The sequence below is a fragment of the Colobus angolensis genome, unplaced genomic scaffold (genome assembly GCF_000951035.1).
Source record: "Colobus angolensis palliatus isolate OR3802 unplaced genomic scaffold, Cang.pa_1.0 Scaffold360, whole genome shotgun sequence".
Lineage (NCBI taxonomy): Eukaryota > Metazoa > Chordata > Mammalia > Primates > Cercopithecidae > Colobus > Colobus angolensis.
In genome coordinates this window covers 2,533,073-2,549,866 of record NW_012116933.1, presented here as the reverse complement: position 1 = coordinate 2,549,866, position 16,794 = coordinate 2,533,073, and the positions used below count along the sequence as shown (strand labels likewise).

Below are 16,794 nucleotides of genomic sequence, written 5' to 3'. Positions count from 1 at the left end.
CGCCAATTGACCTGACATTCACTTCTTTGGGATGTGGGAGGAAACCCATATAGAAATGAGAAGATTGTGCAAACCCCGCAGTGACAGTGACCCTGGTCAGGAACTGACGTTTTTACTCCATCAATGTTACTATAACAAAATGATGTTGGAGAAAACGATGTTACTGGAGGACCTGCTATATTGTCCTTTCAGAAATCACAGCCCGTTTCAGTAAAAGGCAGCTTCAAGGGCTCCTAGTCCCTGGAAGCTCTCATGCCTCCCTACCAGCTATCTTTAAAAATTTTTGTTTCTCTTTTAAATGAACTGAAATAAAAAGATCCTGACGTGTGACAAGGGGTTAGCTTGATAGACGGTGTGATACAGAATATTGCCCCAAGGATGATAGCTGTGTTAGACACAATTAATGCCTTTTGCTGACTGGCCACCCCTGCTGAGCAGGCCCTTCAGCCTGTGGTGAGAGGAGCTGAAACTGAGAAGGCTGAAACTGAGAACCACACTGGAAAATACAAAGTCTTCTTATGTAGTACTTACTAGCCTAGAGTGGCTTCTCAGAATGTTAATCACTCCAACTTGCCTAGTAGGTGTTTCCATCTGGCCGCCATTGCTCAGCAATCACAGAAAGGAATTGAGCGTATTGTTGTCCAGCTTATAAACAATCTGAACACATGGAAATCTATTACTCTTTTTGATACTTAAAACCATTCTATGGCCGATTGGAGCCCATTCCCAAGGCAATTTTGTAGCCTACATATAGCCTGTTAAATATTAATGAGAGTTAGGGTATGATTTCCACAACTGGATAATGGGTCCTGTTGCACAGGAGGGCACAGAATAGACTTGCTTCAGCATTTTGCTACACTATCTTCTTCCATTAAGTAATCAATAGCCACCACCTTTTAAAATTAATTCTCCTCTCGTTATATCAATAAAGAAAAGCAGATTTAGGAGTCGTGGTTTAAGAAGAACACAGGACTATTACCCTGGGTTTTGTCAGTCATCTCATTGCTAATTACTCAATGGCTTTATGCCATGGGAGTGCATCAATCCACGTTAAGACACCCTTAAGAAAAAAATCTAAATATTTAAAAGAACATTTACATTTGTTCACTATTCTCTAGTTTAAAAGTTAGTAACTAACTTTCTCAGATGGTATTATAATGTATAGATTATGGTTTATGACAAAAAAGGACTAACGTCTACTATGAAGTCTGGACAATGAACACATATATAACTTCTGTTCTGGTCAAGTTTTATGATAACAGGGTGAATTATATGGAAACAAAGCTTGCTTCCTAAATAATAGTACTTAATAAATGAGAATGTGTTTGAATATTGGTAATGTTGCATTATATAATCGTAATGTATTAGACTTAGTAAATGTTATCAAGTTCTTATCAAGACACAGTTATTATATAAACAAATAGCTGTCAAAAAGAAGAGGAGCTTAAATAAAAATGCTATATATATTTTAGATAATTCTTTATGTCTGCTGACTTTGTATCATATTTACTCATTATACTCTACATAAACGTTTCCAGTCTTTCCTTATGCAATTAGAAGTGCATTTGTAAAACGGCACAATACCTATATAGGGAAATTTGGCAATATCAAGCAAAATTACATTTACATTTGCCCTCTGTCCCAAGAATTCCATTTCTAGATGTCTTTACCAGCAATACATTTGGATATGAATTGTTTACATTTCCACATTCACTGTAGCAGTTTCATATTATTAAAAAACTGTAAAGCCTAATGTTCATCAGGAAGATATTGATTGAATAATATATGGTACATCCACACAATGCAAAGGTATGAAGCTGTAAAAAATTAAATACATGTTTTTATATGCAACAGAACAACCTGTAGGATACAGTGTAAGCTGAAAAAGTAAAATGGAGAAGAGTGCAATATGTTTAAATACATCTAACGTCAAAATTCATGAGTTCATAAGGATACTAAAAAGAAAAATTCATCAGTTACATTGGGAAATGTTGTAATTATATTCTGAAAACTAATAAAGGGACAACTTAGGCATTTAATCTGCCTTTCCCGTATGAAACCTATTTCATCAACCAGATAGTTCATCCACTAAATAGTTGATGAGGGGAAATTGTTCTATATACGTTCATACTTCAGCTAATCAATTAAAAGTGATGAAATAATAAAATTACCATTTTGCAAACCCCTAATGCAATGTTGGATCCAGCCAATGATCATCAATGGTCACTAAAATCACACAAAAGGAGATAACCAGAGTATGTGCTTTGTGATGGAAGCATTAAATACAACTAATGAAATATTGTTTATAAGAAAGAAAGGAAGCAAGAAAGCAATCGCACCAAGTTCTGTATCTAGCTACCAGATTTAAGGAAAAAAAGAGACAGAGGAGCATGTTAAATGATACCAAGAAGATATAGTCAGTCGGAAAATATACAGACAAGAAAATACAGGACAAAACAACCGAGTTTCTTCAGCAAATCAATGTAAAGAAATTTTTTAAAAGAGTTAAAGTATAAACTAAGAGACTTCAGAAACATATCATCCAAATATAATCCATGAATCTTGTTTAAATATAGATCAAATAAACCACTATACCAAAAAAATCAAAAGACAACTGGGGAAATTTTTAAATGACTAGCTATTTGATGTTAAGGAAGTAATGTTACTCTCTTATTTACAATTTGAAATAACCTAGTGAGGAGTAGCAAATGTGTGGGCATGAGGGAGAAACACCATTGGTCATTCTTGAATAATTAGCTGGGCGGTGGATATATGGGGGTGGTATTTACTAATCTCTACTTTTACATATATTTAAAATTTTCCATAATAAATTGTTTGGTTATCAAAAGAAATATTCCTGTATAATAGCTAAAATGATATAAAAGTTAGTGGTCTCAGAACTTTATTTATTTATTTACTTATTTTGAGACCAAGTCTCCCTCTGTCGCAGGCTGGAGTGCAGTGGCTCCATCTCGGCTCACTGCAACCTTCGCCTCCTGGGTTGAAGTGATTATCCTGCCTCAGCCTCCCGAGTAGCTGGGAATACAGGTGTGTGCCACCACACCCAGCTAATTTTTTTGTATTTTTAGTAGAGACAGGGTTTCACTGTGTTAGCCAGGCTGGTGTTGAACTCCTGACCTCAGTCAATTCACCCACCTTGGCCTCCCAAAGTGCTTGGATTTCAAGTGTGAGCCACCACGTCCAGCTGGTTTCATACCTTTAATAAGGAATCAATTTGTTTTTTAAAAAAAATCATAATATGGTTTAGGTCATGGTTGTTTGGAAGTACAGAAAGGGAAGAAAATAAAGTTGTGTTTCTTAAATTCATTTTAGTACGACTAACTTTCTGATATAAATATGGGCCCTAGGATTGCTGTTTTCAAGATTACCTGCAATCACATGGTGCAGTTAACCTTCTTCCACATGGTCCACTTGGCTTACCCAAAAATAGTGCAGAACCAGGGTCAGCTGGGGTGTCTGAACACATTTGTGTATGTGTGTTTCCATGCAATCTAATGAGTAATATAAAAGAACTTAAGAAGATTCTTTTTTTTATTAGTCACCTCTCCAGTTTTGCAAAACAATCCTAATTATTACAGAATATTGTTTCATGATATAAAGCTGGCAGCATTCTTAGTTATCATGTAGCTCTTCTCAATAAGGAAACTGTTGAAACCAGAACTTGCAAAAAATCCTTTTTAAAAATTCTCCACTCTGATATACTCTCCCCTATGCCGTTCCATTACAGAATCTAGATCCTGTCTTCTCTCAAAGAGACTTGCTTTCTGAGCAGAATAAAAATTATGGCAGTTAGTTTGATAGGAAGAATGAAACTAACTAGGTTTCCTAGAATACTGACCAACCTGCATTTATGAACATTAATGAAAATTAAAGGGTCTCTATGTAGAAATCTGAATCAAACTTCTGATCAAAACCAGAAGAACTTGACCCTCATTTTCTTTCTTAGCCAGCCACTAACTTTGGGGGTCTTCAAATGAAATCTCATCTCCAGCATGACTTAATATTTGGGTAAGGTGTTGCTGGAAAAGTTTCACAGTCTATTTCAAAGAAAAAATTTGCATATGTAAGTCACACATCTGCAGTACTTTCTAATATATTGGCAAGTTAAAAATTACACACACTCTCCCAACAAGTTCTCACCTCTTCTAAATACTGCACAAAGAGCGTTGGTTAGTAATATACTCAAAGATCAGAATTCTGTTTCAGCACACCCTTGTATGAATATTCTACTATAATAAAAGCTGAATCTCAATAAGCTTGTCAGCCTTTATCCAAAGGCACTCGAAGATTTAATTGTTCTAACTAACTCAGGTACTCAGATCTTTTGAAGAGGTGAAACAAATTTAACTGACTTAAAATAATCCGTTAGAATTGCTTCAGTGTCATGTGGTGCCAGTGGAATACACTTCTGTGGGGTATCAGGAAACTGAAGGCTAAAAGACAACTACAGCTGTAAAGCCTTGTCTTCAACACTCACATGTTATCCTGGGATAAAGTCAACCCAAAGCTCAAACATGTATCAATGCTTTAAATATTTTCAATGTACATCTGGATTCTAAGAACAAAAACTAGTCAGTCTACTGTATCTCTCTGGTTCAGTAACTTTTCTGTCAACTGCAAAACATCTTCAAGAAGTGCAGATTCTGACTCCACCACGGTTTTACAATGTTTTGTCAAAATTTCCATGCTAAAGAGTTGCTTTCAGAAGTTGATGTGACACTAAAAATGTTTTCTGCAAATTGAAACCATCTCAAAGATTACCTGAGGGAAAGAAACTAGAACTAAAAAAGAAAAATCAATGCAGAGTGATCCATAACCTCTAAAAGTGGTTATTCATACCAGCCTATTTTATGCAACAAAACAAGTTTGATGAGTAAAAAAGACTCAAAGGTACAACCATATCTCATACTTATTATTTACCTTGTCCCCATAGACTATAAATCATGCTACACTTCTGGGAATTGGGTAGAAATTATGATATTCTATTTTACTTGAAAGGAGTTCTTAAATAATATTTTGATATGTTTTAAATATTAAAATGAAATAATATTGTTGTATGTTTTAAATATTGCTTTTTCAGGTAAAAAGCATAATATGGCCAAAGAATTGGTATCATCAATTCTTTAAAAATCTATTAAAAAGGAAATGAAAAGCTTTAGAAAATGTGCCCATGATTACACTACCGTGAACTGCTCAATTTGTTTTCCCTATTGTGAAACTTCTGCTTGGCCTACTCCCTCCTACAAAATTATGTTATTGTGCACTTTCTATTCCTTCTCTCTCTTCTTCTCTAACTACTAAACCCATAAATAAGTACCACTAAAATAAATACTAAAATAAATAAATGGTACTTCTTGAAATACCATTTCAATAATAAATTCTTTCATTATGCCAACACTTCCTTAAAATTTTCAAGAATTTCCCCAGGGAACCCAATTATATGTCTGCCCCAGCCCATAAGGCACCCTCTGCCTGCCTCTGGGCTGCAAGGCAGATGTACTAGCAAAAAGCTCTATGCCTATGTCCTGCTCCCCTGAGGATCTGTTTTGGCCCAACCTCTGAACCCTTACCAGCCCCATTGGAAAATGGTATTTGCTCATTGCTGTCTTTGGAGAGTTTGGACACATAATGTAAAATGTAATGACCCACAAATGCACACTCTCCCAGCCTATACATGTGTTCAATTCTTTCTCCAAACTTTATTGAAGGTATTTTTTTCATTACTTTAATTCAAGTATGCGCTAATTCCTGAACCAATGCAACAACTTTCAGATTATTTGTCCTCAAATTCTTGCCCCTTTAATCATCTAAAGTGCCATGTCTCACCATCTCATTCTTCTTTCCGAAATGTAAAGCTTGCTCCACATTGCCATGACTGCTACCAAAAGCCTTCCATCTGCCAAACTCCATGCCATGCTATTTATCCATAATTATTTCATGAGATAAACACCACCCCCTCCGTGTTAGGCATTAATTTCTCCAATTCACAGATGATGAGAACTGAGGCTCAGAGTGTTTAAACAGTTTTTCCTCAGTCAACAAAATGAGGCTCATACTGAGTATGAAGTGCGTTTGTGAGTCTGTGTGGTGGCAGACAATGTTAGTCCATCTGATTTAGCAGAATTTCTAACACTTCTTGCTGGCCACTGTGGACGAACTCATTTATATCTCTGAGCTTTTGCTCCTACTGTTTTTTTGTTCAAGGAATATTGGTCTTCTTTTATTCCACCTACTGAAACCCAGCCCATTCTTCGAGGACAGGATTAAGTCTCACCTCCCTTATGAAACCCTTTTCTGATGCCATTTTAGTGAACTTTCTAGTGCATATTGATTGTCCCTGTTATTACATGCTGTATCTCCAATGGACAAAAATCCTACAGTTGTGAGACTTGGGCAAAACCATGGCAAATGACAGATCCCACATTACTCATCAAGTTAAATGTCAAAAATCATACATCTCATAGTTACGCAAAAACAAATTAGAACTTAATCATGTTGCAACTAATGACAATAATTCGTTGATGTTTAAAGACCGTAAGGGTTTGCATCATGTAATTTAACATAAACACACTAAGTGGCTTCTGTGGTTCAACTTAGTACTCAGTGTAAGGGCTGTCCGTATGAATAAATAAGAATCGGCCCTGAGAGAAATGTGTACTCTATTAGTGCCATGGACCAAATCATCCCAAAGCATAAGAGCTAAATAGAATCATGTTCAAATGAAAGATACACAAATATAGAATCAATTCCTATAAGCAGATTATATTCATATACAAAACAAAAGAAGTTAAAATGTATCGTAGATGTCAACTTGGAAATTTGCATTCATTCATTTACAAATACTTATTTGTATTAACTACTTAGTACTCGAAAGTCATGTTGTGTGCCTGTGCCTATACCTACTTAATTTATAGTTTGTCTACAGAATGGTACACTAAAATAATCACAGATTTTGGGAGTAACATTAGCTGAAATCAATAGAATTTGAATTCACTTAACCATTTTCAAAAATTAGTAGATTTGTATAATTGTTTAATAATTGTATAATTGTTTAGTTTGTGTAATAAACAAGAGTCTCTTTAGAAATAATCACCAAATCTAAAGATTGTGATTGCTAAAGTTATGATATGTAACAAAGGTAGTGGAACATATATTATGTATAAGATGGATCACTGGATGATAAAAAGTGTGTCTAGTATCTAATATAATTCTCTCCCAAACTTTCATAGGAGAGAAATAAATACTGTCTCTAGTAAACATAATCATTTAGGTCACTATAAATATGTTTTGCATTTGTTATAGGAATATTTCACTGGGATTTTTCATTGTCTGGATGAATTATCTCTCGAAACTAAAATTGGCAAAAAGTTTTCAATTCATATACCAGCATGGATAGTTTGTCAAAGTTTCACGAAGAGCTGTGTTGAGAAGGGTACTAAAGCCACTTTCAGAGTTAAAAAGTCATGATTAACTGTGTCCACAGTGGTTACAGAAGATAGTGGGTGTTTGGGGGAAGAAGTGAGGAATTGCATTTGTCACCTCTACTCAAATCATTTCCCTGAGCAAATTTTGCATTACTAATTTTGTTATCTATGTACCTTGATACAGGGAGGGCAATTCAAAGGATGGATGACTCAAATTTTCAATTTACAAAAAATATATATTATTCTTCCATAAGTTTGGAAATTAACTGTCTGTTCTGTGCATGCATATTATATTGTTCTATTTATCATAGAATATTAAATAATATTTTAACTAGTCACATCATTATCAACTATTTTAATTCTATAACTAAACTTCAAAAACAAGTAATTCTACAAATAAATAATTCTGCCTAAATAATACTCCTGTATAGGATATGGCAAATAGACAAAAGGTAATATTGAAGATGATGGTTTAAAAAAGCAACTATTAGTTAAGAGAAGAATAACTTTGAATATTGATCTCAATAGACTTTACTACATTAACCATAAATTTAAATACCAAATTTATTCTGGTTTTTGTAATAAGTGACTGATTTTTCTATTTGTTGTACTGTTAATAAGATTTATCATATGTATTTTGTATAGTGTCATTAATCTAAAAGACAAACTATTAAAAGTGTAAAAGAGAAATTATGTCTACTCAATTTTATCTTCAAAGGAGTTAGAAAAACCCAAAAGTAACTTATTATTAGCTAAGTTAAATTGAGCAATTTCTTTCAGGATCGTAGATATAAGCTTTTTTTTTTTTCTTTTCAATAATCAGAGAGAGAGGAAATCTTGAAAACTTTTTATTATTATCTAACATGATGGAAAAATATGCAGTACAGCTCCAAAACTTTTAAACATATGTGATAATTGAGTATGTTAACAAAACTTTAGTTTCCTGAAATATTTCCTAACAGTTTACTCATCTCATCTTGACACTACTAAATTCCAGTCACTCCAGTTTCTAAAATAAAATAAAATTATCACCAAGAGGCAAACATTTATAGTACCCATAACTTTGAAATTATGATTAAATAAAGATGTAAAAATTAAGTTGGGAAAACAAAATCCTTTTAACCAACTTTCCCATCTAATTATCTGGAACAAAAACTCCCTTTTACTTCCGTGAGTCTTAAAAGTCCTCTGCAAACACACGGAACCAACCCAAATGTCCATCAATGACATACTGGATTAAGAAAATGTGGCACATATACACCATGGAATACCATGCAGCCATAAAAAAAAGGATGAGTTCGTGTCCTTTGTAGGGACATGGATGAAGGTGGAAACCATCATTCTCAGCAAACTATTGTAAGGACAGAAAGCCAAACGCCGCATGTTCTCACTCATAGGTGGGAATTGAACAGTGAGAACACTTGGACACAGGAAGGGGAACATCACACACCGGGGCCTGTTCTGGGGTGGGGGGCAGTGGGGAGGGATAGCATGAGGAGATATACCTAATGTAAATGACGAGTTAATGGGTGCAGCACACCAACATGGCACATGTATACATATGTAACAAACCTGCACATTGTGCACATGTACCCTAGAACTTAAAGTATAATTAAAAATATATATAAAATAAAACGACAACAACAACAACAACAAGTCCTCTGCATTCACTTGGCTTCTGGGTACACAGTAGCCTTCCGAAATGTCTGCCCAGGGGATATTTTAGTCATTTCGCGATCTCCTTGAACACAAGTAATGACAAACAATAAGCTAATTCTCAAAAAGTTTTCTTTTTTTTTTGAGTCATTTTTACTACTTTTAAATGAGTGTGCTTGATGCATGATTTTGGGCCCCCTGATTAATGGTCATCGCCAGCCCAGCTTCTGGAGTTGTAATGTTTCCGTGAGCTTCCCTCCAGCAGAGCTCGACCATTAATCCAGTGGCATATGTCAGCTCAGCAGAGCAAGGTCACTCTTCTGCTTCAAGGGGAACCTTTTTAGAAATAATAAAACTGACAGAAAGTTCTTTTTTGCATGCTTTATGCCACCTGAGGTTGAGTGCTGCAGTTAATATCATAAAGCTTATAAACATTCCCATCCCAGGCAGCACCCGCTGCAGCTAGTCTTAGGAATTTAAACGCTTTTTTTCTTGGTAAGAACAGACATGTTTATGTGGGGCAAATATATGGTATGTAATCCCAAACAGGGGAAGAATGGGTGGGAAAATAAAACAGTAAGTTCATGTCAGGATGTTTGGAAGAGATGATTGTGTCCTGTAACTATTTTTATTTTCAATTACATTTATTTACCTTTCAGCAAACTGGGATTTGGTTAGATGAATATTTCAGTCTATTGAGGGGGTTCATAGCAGAGTTGAAATGTAAGAGTAGTGGTAAAAATAAACTCAGTTCGTAATCACTCCTTGGCCTATAATGTAATGTTCAATAATTATAGAACACTTATCTCTGAAGGAACTGTATTTTTAAAGTCATAAACATTTGTTTTATTGGTAATGACTTTTCATAACTGATAAGTAAATACAGTGAGATAGTCACAATCTTCAAGTTTAAATTTTTAGATGTCCTAACATACAAATCAAACAAAAGATAAAAGATGATTGCTAGGTAATAACTAACAATGTAAAGAAACTATAATCATAAGTATTACAAAATGTATATATGTAATATTTTATTACTTTTATTATTTATTTATTTATTTATTTATTTATTTATTGAGACAGGGTCTCTTGCTCTGTTGCCGAGACTGGAGTGTGGTGATGTGACAATAGCTCATCATAACCTTGAACTCCTAGGCTCAAGCAATCTCCTGCTTCAGCCTCTTGACTAGCTGGGACTACAGATGTGCACCACTATGCTCAGCTAATTTTTTTTGTTTTTTATTTTTTGTATAGACAAAGTCTCACTATGTTGCCCAGGCTGGTCTTGAACTCCTGTCAAGTGATCCTCCCACTTCAGCCTCCCAAAGCATTGGGATTACAGGGGTGAGTCACCCTGCCCAGCCACTTTTATTTAATTAAAAATACCAGTAGCATAACTGTAACTACGTAAAGTATTCAGGGGAGGAAAAAAAATGAGAAAATTCCAATTTGCTCTTTTTAACCAAATACTGAGACTAATGCTGTATCACTCTGTAGATTTTGATACAAAGTAAATTTGACTTGACTCTTACTCCAGGAGTTTAAGTTGTTAAAACTATAAAAAAAATGATAAAGAAACTTAGTGATTTAATTGTATTCATTTTCCTTTTGTAGAGAAAATGTACTTGGAAGTGAAGTCAGTTAGCAACTTGGTTCAATCCTTCTAGGAGGCCAATAAGTTGGTCAGGTATCATGTCTCTATGGCCAGGGTCAGGCCCTCACCTCAACAAGTATGGGAACTTTATTTTTTAAGCATGCAGAAATATACAACTTCAAGGCAAGTAATTCATAAACCAAACAGATAAGATATCAAAAATGGCAATACTAACCAAGCAAGCATTGATTTGCTGTGAGAAATTTATCTGCCGGGAAAAATGCATATTCATGTTGACTGATCAAAAAATTGTTTCTCCTGGAAGAAACACTACACGGGACACCAGATCATTGCTGGAAGTTTGTTTGATTCATGTAGTGGTCACAGTAAAGTCAATTAAGTGGTATTAAGACTAGAGACATGAAGTTATCCTAGCCTTAGGTACACATCTCACCTAAGGGGAGAAGTCTGTCCAGCCAAATGGGATATTTGTTTCAGCTGTTTTGCATTATTTGCAGACACAGTGGCAAATGTCTACTCTCCCACACATTTCTAGGCTGTCTGCAAACAACACCTTTTTGCTAATACTTTTTTTTCCTTAAGGCAGATTACACTACAATGTTTGATTATTTTGATTCTAGGAATGGTTACTTTGTTTTGATGTGGGTGTTACCCAGATCTTTACCATTTACAAACTAACTTCTGGAGTAGGCTACTTCTGTAGATGACTAATATTATCCATTAGTCATTTCACCCTCATTATACATATATTGAGAAATCACTACTATGTTCTATACTATCAATGTTTTCAGTGGTAGCCAAAGGGCAATAAAAAGCACATGGAATCTGAAAGTCAGGTAGACTGAGTTCAATCCCTCTTGAATCCTCAACAAAAATCCCAGGGATACAAAGATGAGTAAAATACTTCTGCTGATCCTCTGTTTTTGATGGTGAATGTAGTTGGGAGCACATACTGAAAAACTATAAGTTAAAAAAACAAAAAACAAGAAACAAGGAAACATGAAACAAGCACTATGAAAATAGAAAGGAGGGAGAGATTATTAAGTGGATATGTACTACCAGCTAGGAAGCTTACGTATGGTAATTTACTTAATTCTCACATCAACCCTGTGTGACATACTTTCAGACTTCCCCTTTTCCCGATTACCACAACGAGGCTCAAGAGGCTTAAGAAAATGTTCAAAGTCTCCTGGTTAAGAAATATCAAAGTAAGAAATTCACACTCAGGTCTCTATGCCTTTAGTTCACGTTGTCTACTGCTCTGCCAGACTGTCCCTAATATACTGTGCTGGGGTAACTGCTGGAGGCTTTCTTGAGGAAGTGACAGTCCACCTATACATTCTAATAGATTGGGGAAAAAAGTACAGAGCATTTTAGGCTAAGAGAAGCACAGACAGAAATGTATGAGAGTGGTCAGATCATCAGGAGCATGGGCCTCTCACTCTACCAACCAAACCAGAAGATCTGGTATTAGGGGCCAGACACAGGTATTTTTGTAAAACACCCCAGATGATTTTAATATTAGGTTGGTGCAAAAGTAATCATGTTTTTTGCTATTGTTTTTAATATGCAGCCAGAAAGCACTGGTGAAGGGGGTCAAACAGATGTTTTACTTTTTAGTTTTCAAATGATTCCGAATAGAGGCCTAGTGGGTTGTGGCAGAGTTACATTTGGATGGGAGGAAGGAAAGAATAACAAACACTGCAGAGTGTAGGTAAAGGCAGTCAAGTCAAATGTGGAGCTGGCAGCATTAAGGGACTGGTCAACTGGAAGTGGAGAAAGATCTAGAGTCATTGGAAGGAAGGAAGCAACTAAAATCCTAATCCTAACTTCCAGCTAGTACAAGCTTGCGGACTTTGTTATGAGCTGAATTAACTCCCACAAATTCATATGTTTGAAGCCCTAACACCTTGTACCTCAGACCTTTACTTTATTTGGATATAGAGCCTTTAAAGAGAAAATCAAGTGAAAAAATGTGACCGTTAGGGTAGGACCTAATCCATTTCTACTGGTGTCCTTATAAGATGATGTTTGGACACACAGAGAGAGACATTAGGAGCACACAGGCCCAGACGAAGAGGCAGTAAAAGGGCAGCCTTCTACATGTCAAAAAGAAAAGCCCAGAACAGATCCTTCCCTGAAAGCTCTCTGTGAAACCAACCCTGCCAGCACCTTGATCTTGGATTTCCAACCTCCAGAAGTGTGAGCAAGTAGATTCTTGTTGTTAAAGCCACTCAGAGTCTGGTATTTTGTTATGGCAGCCCTAGCAAACTAATACAGACTAGGTGAAGGAAGGAGGGGGACTTAGCCAGCTGTGGTGACAAATGGCTCTCTTTATCTATGCAAGAATCACTTCTTCTACCAACAGAGACAGTTTAAAATCTTCTGCTATTATTAATCAATTTTTAATGGAGGACATTTTTGTTCTCTACTAAGAAGCTATATGAATGTCTTGTTTCTGAAAGTTCATCAAAATCTTTAAAACTAGAAAGGAAGAGAAATGGATCAGTTTGGTAAGGCTAAATTTGGAAACAGATATACAAAGCATGGACTTGATTCCATTATTGTAAACAAACAAACACACAAACCAAAAAAAAACCTCAGTTTTCAGGGATTTTGAAACCATTTATCTCCAAAGCAAGGCAAAGAAAGACTAAAGAGATAAGTCTGACTAAATTGATTTTTAACGAATTCAGCATCTTGGTAGTCAAGATAGTGACTTTATAATGCTTCTTAAAAAATACAATGTCCAACTTTCCAAACAAAGGGGAGGCTACGCTTCTGTCATTTCTGATCTTTCTCAATATTATTTGAACACTTTTCAAGTATAGCTAATATATTTGGCCCCAAACCTTTTGCTTCCTGCTTGGGATAAAACTTGATTACAGATTCATATTCTATAAAATGGAAGCACTAAAATGAACTAGTGTTTTGTTTGGAGAGAAGTGGTGAAGGCTAAAAATTATTTAAAAGGTGCACTACAAATTAAAATCCAATGGAAAATTATATGTTTAAGAAAGAAGAAGAAACCTTTGGAAAGTGAGACATCAATTTTGGGGTGAATTTCTGGTGGCTGTAAACAATGGAATGAGGCCATTTCTCCTTGGAAGGCAAGCACCGACTGGAAGCAAGAATGGGACAGGACAGTGGAAACTTTCTGTTTGCTGTCTTTAGACTGAATGTGGTAAGTTTCCTATAAATATCCAAATGGATACAATAAGTACAAATATATCCCAAATTTAGAGTCTTCTTACCATCCAAGTCAACTGGGCTGTTCTTTTGTCTGAACCACAGTTATCCCTTGCCTGGTTTCTGCAATAGTCTCTTAACTGGTCTCACTCCCTTCAGTATATTTGAAACACAAAGCCGAAATAAACTAACTAAACCATAGGCCAGATTCTGTCACCTCTCAAAAATCATTCAACACTAGCTAAAATTCTTTTAATGGCCTAGAATGCCCTCTGTGATCCAGCTCTCAGTGGCTGCTCTCCCTGCCCCGTGTACACTGCTCCACTGCTTCTCAAACACACCAGAGACAGTCCCATTTCAAGACCTTTGCACTTGCTCTTCCCTCTGCCCAGAGTAGTTTCCTTCACCAGTCCTAAGACCAGCTCCTTCACTTTCTTCCAGTCCTGTCTCCAATGCCCCATTCTCACCAAGGCTTCTCTAGTTCTTCATATTTCAAATCTTCCTTTTCTGTTAATTTTTTTTTTCTTCTTGACACCTATGATTATCTAGCATACTGTATATTTAACTTATTTATCCTATTTATTGCCTGTCATCCCCAGTAAATATAAGTCCTATTAAGGCAGAGATCTTTGTTTTCTTCACCTTGGTATCTCCAGGGTATTGTCCATAATAAGCATTTAATAGACATTTGTGGCACTGAAGGATAAATTAATGAATGAATGCATGGATTAGTGAATTAACTTTTAAGTCTTTTGTAAAGCAGAAAAAAGTGCTGCCAGGTTGGAAAACTTTAAAAATTCTTGATGCCCAGTCACATTTTATGTTAGGTAAATAAGAATATTTGGGGATGGAACCCAATAATCAGTATTTTTTTTTAAAGCTCTTCAGTGTTCAAATGTTCAGCCTAGGCTCCGAAAACCATCGACTTAGAGCCTCATTTCCAAATTTTGAAGTGCTCACAGAACTGCTGAGTATCTTGTTAAAATGTATGTTTTAATTTCATAGGCCTGGGGCAGACTGGAAAATGCACATTACTAACAAGCTCCTGGAATGCCAGGCTGTTGCTCTGTAGGACCACAATGAGTATCAAGTCCTTAGATTCAAGTCAGCCTTGATGAACCTTGAGATATGTTTTAACATGTTCTAGACTCCATTTTCTCCTGACTTGTCTTATTTGGTTTTACCTTTGCATTATAGTTTATAAAAAATATTTTTTTAAATGCTACATAAACACAAAAATGAAAACAACCTTTCGAGAGATCTGGTTTTTTGTTTTGTTTTGTTTTTGGAGGAGACGGAGGTAATAAGTAGAAGTTAAAATAAATATTTATTTATAGCCACCATTTTTTAAAGGGGAAAAGAGTAAATCTAACATATTACCTGCATTTTATATCACATATTTTATTCCAGATAACTCTGTAAAGGCAAACATTCAACAAAAATTGTACCCCAGATGAAGAAGTAATAGAGAGTAGGAGGGGAGAGACACAGGGTTAGAAGCAGAAAGTTGTGCCATAAATCCCAAATCTTTTAACTTGGGGAAAATATTTTGCATCTACAGGGCTTTTTTCTTCTTTGTAAATTGGAGATAAAAATAATGTCTATCTCATGGGGTTTTGAGAAGATTAAATATAATAATGGACATGAGCATCTTGGACAAATGCCTGGCCGCCAGTAAGCAGCAGTGCATATAAATACTTCTTCTCTTTCTCGTACCTGGTTAGATAAGAGTTAAAAATGTATCTTAGCAGTCTTGATACTAAAAAAACAGTGAAGAAAGCTCTTTAATAGCACAACTATGTGTCATCCTTGTCTAGGAGCATAAATTTGCACAGCAGGCAGTGCAGTGAAAACAGCTCATAATCAACTCATCACCTCTCATCATTGCTAGGATCAAATGCAAATGGGAAAGAATGCCACTTCAGTCATTGCTAGTGAAAATTAGCATCTGTGACACTAATGGTGTCTCATTTAGTATGCACTTTAGATTAAAAAGAATGGTTTAAAAAAGGCTATTTCCAGAACTGTCATTATTTTAACGTTTCCCTCAAAAATAACAATGGCACTTGAATCTCCTTTACTCAAAGAAAAACCAGCTAAAATTTGTTAACACAGATCATTAATCCATGCCAAGTAAAGGCCACAATGTTTGTGAGATCCATGTCTTTCTATTTTCAAAGTTTCTACCATATTCTTTAACCTGGACCAAGGTCTACCCTTAGATAACAATGGAATTCTTTAATAACATGAGTATATTAGAGTTCTTAACATAAAGTTTAAAATGAGTTAGAGTTGTATGTATACACAAACATTTTTACACACATATTAACAGATTTGCTACAAAGAAACAAAAAGACAGGGATGCGCTCACTCACCACTCCTATTCAACATGGTTTCGGAAGTTCTGGTCAGGGCAATCAGGCAGGAGCAAGAAATAAAGGTATTCAGTTAGGAAAAGAGGAAGTCAAATTGTCCATGTTTGCAGATGACACGATTGTATATTTAGAAAACCCCATTGTCTCAGCCCGAAATCTCCTTAAGCTGATAAGCAACTTCAGAAAATTTTCAGGATACAAAATCAATGTGCAAAAATCACAAGCATTCCTATATACCAATAACAGACAGACAGCCAAGTCATGAGTGAACTCCCATTCACAATTGCTTCAAAGGGAATAAAATACCTAGGAATCCAACTGACAAGGGACGTGAAGGTCCTCTTCAAGGAGGACTACAAACCACTGCTCAGCGAAAGAAGAGGACACAAACAAATGGAAGAACATTCCATGCTCATGGATAGAAAGAATCACTATCATGAAAATGGCCATACTGCCCAAGGTAATTTACAGATTTAATGCCATCCCCGTCAAGCTACCAATGACTTTCTTCACA

General features: G+C 35.7%; 1 protein-coding gene across 4 annotated transcripts in view; it reads right to left on the bottom strand.

The window, feature by feature from the left end:
- Positions 1-16,794, bottom strand: part of SAMSN1 (SAM domain, SH3 domain and nuclear localization signals 1) — a 103,272-nt gene that overhangs the window by 41,818 nt on the left and 44,660 nt on the right. Inside the window, exon 2 of one of the 4 annotated variants that reach the window (XM_011953435.1) lies at positions 325-448. The exons of the other annotated variants lie outside the window; for them this stretch is intronic. The gene's annotated coding sequence lies outside the window, so the exon portion shown is untranslated. The remainder of the gene's footprint in view (positions 1-324; positions 449-16,794) is intronic. 4 annotated transcript variants of the gene reach the window in all.